Here is a 4,522-nt window from a genome sequence, read left to right on the forward strand (position 1 = left end):
ATACATGCAAGTTTTAATTATGTTTTGTAGCAGAAGAACTCAGACTATCTTCTCAAGACTTTCCATTGTAAAGACACAAAGTTTACCTTAAGTGCTGCCATTAAAAAATATCATGAACACTGTTCTTTCTTTAGAGTAATCAGGAGGATACAACCCTGTTTCCAATTATTTGAGCAGACTATTGGCAATGCAAAGATGTTATTGTCTTGCATTCTTTAAACTGGTATAGCTATATATGTTTTTTTTTCTAGTCTGTACTACCATACTACAGATATGAGGCAGTGCTTGTGGCAATCTCATTTTTTACTTGGTTAAAATATGACCTAAAATATCAACAATACTGGCCAACTTTCCAGTGCTGTGATCCTCAACTACTTGTAAGTCTTTTAGGAAGATTTGCATTTCTCTTCATCTCTATGGATACAAAAAATTCTGTATAATCTTGATGCTTACATTATCAAATTATTTAATGTTTATTGAGCTTTGGGTGAGGTCTTTTCCATGTTAGAATTTTAACAGTGTAGCTTTTATGAAATGCAATGCAATTGCATGCACATATCAACTCATAATTCGTATTAATTCTCTTCATCAACTTTGACAGTAAAATCTACAACACTTTATTGCTAAATTTCAGGCTTTTAAAATTCTTTCTCAGCACCCCATACCAATGGGGCTTTTTGTGACAGGCATTATCTTTTGAAAATTTGTTTCTACATTGCAGGATATGTATTTATATTAACATTATTAAATATACTAGTGAATACTTCTGCAGAGTTTTGCAAGGGTTTACATAAAATGGTTATTGTAAAAAATACTAAATGGCGTAGAGAAAGGAATATGAATTAACCACATCTGCAGAACTAAAATGTACATATGCTGCATATGGTAAACTCCCAATATCTTCTTTTTTTTCCCCAAATATCTGCTTCATGTAAATAATCTTAAACAACAAATGAAATCAAATTCAAGCAAAACAAAACAAAACAAAAAGGAAAGAAAAAAAAGAAGAAAACAAGAAAAGGCCAGTACTGTGGTATCAGAAAATGTGAAGTAAAGCTATTATTTGCTTAAATGAGTTTCAGAGCCTTCAATAATTTATCATCAATTTCCCCGAGTTCCTTGACTTTCTTCATCTTGATCTCTCCCGTTATATATATCCACCATTTCAATATGTAGCCAATATTATCATACTCTGAACCAAGTCAGCAGTTTTGACGTCTTCATTTCAATGTCCTTTTCTGTACCTTCAGCAATGTTAATGTTACAAATTACGGGAGGGTGTATTAATAGCCATACCCAAGAAGCAGAAAGAAAAGTGCATTTTTTTAGACTAAGTACTAACTTGGGATTTCCCAGGCCCATTGCGGAGCCGACGGAGCCCCGGCTCCTCCGTTGTGATGATAATGGATTCCGTGTTGTTGGCTCAAAGGTCGACGGGTCACCGTAAGCTCCTTAATGGACTGTGAAATAACTTTAACTGCATTAACCTCTCCAGATCACATGGGTGGCACCAACATCCACTCCTGAAATTCTCATTCGCTTATAGAGACAATACCATTAGATTATTATATTTTCCTTTTGGAATAGCAATAGGCTCAAAGCAATTATGCAGCTAAGCGTTTCCATTAAGCGAATAGGGCCTTAAAGAAGATTAACTGGAGCTTCTCCGGCGTTCAGTATAAAGGTGGAATAAGTTGAAAGATTTCAACAGAATTCAAATCTGCTAAAACCCCTATCTTTGATATCATGGTGATCTAAAGTATGAAGTCATTAGCTGAAATAGCAATACTGTGTCCATGCTTGTGAAGGCAGACGCAGTTGGGTGGCTGCCCAAACTGAACCCCAGACTTTACACTGCATTTTCTGAGTGTTTGCTCTTAAGAAGGTTATGAAAAAATTGGCACTGAAAAGAGCAGGAGGAAGACTGGCTTCCCACAACCATCAGCAAGTTACTTTAACCTGTTATCTAGGTCCCATATTTTCTGAAGATCAAAAATTACGCCTGCCAAGTGATGATGCAAGTGATGCAACACCCATCTTCAGCCCCACTGCAGGACCATTGCTGCTGGAGGTAAGATGAGGCCTGGATGCTCAAGCCTAACAGGCCCAAGGCTTGTTTGTTAGTCACTGGAAAACCTGGACGGAGCCTTGACTCCAGAATTCCCCATTTGGTTGTGTTGATTGGTAGTCTCCAGGCTGAGGAAGCCATGGCTCAATTCATTACAGCCTATTTAGAGACACTAATGTTTAAAACTCCAAGTCAATTAAACTTGAGTGTGTGTAAAGAGCTAAGGGCTTGCTTAACTGATATGCTGAAGTGGGGTCTTTCATCCCTCAAATTACCCTCAAAATAGATCTGCTGATAGTAATGTCAGACTTTCCTTGTGCCAACTACAATAAAAAGCATGTAGGAACAATGCCATGAGCACAGCTTTCAGGTCATAACAATTATAGGCACTATTACAACAGTTTGTTTGTTTTGTTTACATTAAAAAAAAGCACTTAAGTACCCGTCCCAAGTTCTAGGCAGTTTTACACATTAAAAAAACAAATACAGCATCATCTCAACTACATAGCAGAAATCCAGAAATTCATCTAAAGGAATTGTGGAAGATACTCTTTGAATATCATGGAGATGTATCTGATTTGGAAACAAAAACTCAAACAAACAAAAAACAACAACAACAAATACTGGCAGGATCTGTGGAAACTGGGATCTGGAATTTAATGACTGACCAGTAAAACCTGTGTTTACCCCATAATTTTGAATATGAAAAGGATAGTTAAACTGTGATCTTCTGTTATTATATTAAATACTTGGAAAAATTTAGAAACTTTAGATAGAGTAAGATCTTACTGTAGACTATTTTTTATTAAAGTTGATTTTACTGAGAAAATGGAACTTTGGTTAAACTTAATTACTTTCCATAAAGATATGAGAAAACATTGTAGTGCTTCGAAATTGAAATTAATCCTCGCGCATTTTCCTTCACTACCAGAAAGCTATTGATTATATAGCTTAGTAATCTATTTCAGCATTAAGATACAAAAAATTTTTTCATATCAGGTTTAAATATTTTTGCTTTCAATTTTATTTTCCTTGAAATGTAATGTATTTTCTGTGGGAAAACAGAACAAACAATCCCTTTCTTCAATTAAATTTAATTATTATTACTGATAACCTTAAGTATAGATAATTTTCTGATTTTTGTAGACTTCATATTTTGGTTTTCCTGCTCAGGATTCATACTTATAATTACAAAGCAGAGATTATGAATTTATATTTTATTTATATTTTTCTTTTGTCTCAGCAGTTCCCAATGTGTTTAGACATTAAGCTTCATACAGATCCACTACAATGGAACCATTATCTGATTACAGGGAAGGGCCAAATGATCAATCAGAGTTACCCCCTGTGGAAAAGAGGGCCTCTCATTGTGTTTTAACTGGGTTGGTAATTGAGTTTTAGTCTTTCTGTGAGCCGAGAGTTGAGCCCAAAGCAGCTTTGGGCTTTAGCAAGCCGAGAGATACATCTATCGCCCTGCCCTGTCTCTGTTTCTCTGCCATTTCTCAGTATCATGGCACTGTCTGTATTTTCCTGTTACCCCAGCAGCCCCCTGTGACCAGGCAGCTGCCAGCAGACTTGTCATCTTGTACGTGCTATGTGTGAAACTCAATATTTTTTTGCACCTCTAACATACCTGCTGTTCTTTCTTTCTCCCCTCATGGGTAAAAATCACACCACTCTCATTTAATTCGACTGACATTTTAACCAATATTAAAGTTTTCCTTGCCTTTTTTTCATTTTTATTTTGAGGGAGGACGAATGTTTTTAGCGTTTGTCATGCCAAGATAGAGATGTCAGCCTAAATCTAACACATATCTCCGCATCTTTGGCAGATGTAGTGTGTAGACTGATTTGCTGGATGGGACCTTATTCTGAGTACCTACAAGTCTCATGAAGTTGAAGAAAACAACTTAGGAACAGGACTAGGGACAGGAAACCAGGAGATTGTTGTACTTAATTTACCCCGGCACCTTTTGCCCACAGCAAGCTTAAAGCAATGACATTTAATAATAACCCGAAAGCTTGGACCTGTCAAGAAATTGCAGTGGCCCAGCTATACTGAATTTTGGCCTCACCACTTACAAAACATGGTACAAGTGCAGCAATAATAAGTCCTCAGAAACACCCTATGATTTTGTACTTTCAAAGGAATTGGATCATTCCTATTTTAAATAATATTAATTAAAAAAAAAAGAAAGAAAGAAAAAAACCACACAAACCCCACTGTAAACTGGATTGGGAAACTTCGCTAACTTTTAAAACCATTCATTTTTGCTGGGTCCCTGAAGTCCGTTTATCTTGTTTCCCCAAGTATGTTAGACCGGCATGAGAAAATCACAGAATCACAGAATATACCAAGTTGCAACAGACCCACAAGGATCATTGAGTCCAACTCCTGACCCTGCACAGGAGTCACACCACGTGCCTGAGAGTATTGGCCAAACAGTTCTTAAA

General features: G+C 36.5%; 1 long non-coding RNA gene across 2 annotated transcripts; it reads left to right on the forward strand.

Annotated features, from left to right (window-relative positions):
• Positions 1-1,418: 1,418 nt before the first annotated feature.
• On the forward strand, positions 1,419-3,406 carry LOC113966788. 2 transcript variants are annotated; one of them, XR_003533962.1, is made up of 3 exons: positions 1,419-1,443; positions 1,971-2,071; positions 3,312-3,406. It is a non-coding gene; the product is annotated as an uncharacterized LOC113966788 (long non-coding RNA). The 2 variants fall into 2 exon arrangements; XR_003533961.1 differs by lacking the exon at positions 1,419-1,443 and adding an exon at positions 1,496-1,684.
• The last annotated feature ends 1,116 nt before the right edge of the window (positions 3,407-4,522 follow it).

This window comes from Neopelma chrysocephalum, unplaced genomic scaffold, assembly GCF_003984885.1.
Source record: "Neopelma chrysocephalum unplaced genomic scaffold, ASM398488v2 Primary Assembly neopelma1_61b, whole genome shotgun sequence".
NCBI classification, from domain to species: domain Eukaryota; kingdom Metazoa; phylum Chordata; class Aves; order Passeriformes; family Pipridae; genus Neopelma; species Neopelma chrysocephalum.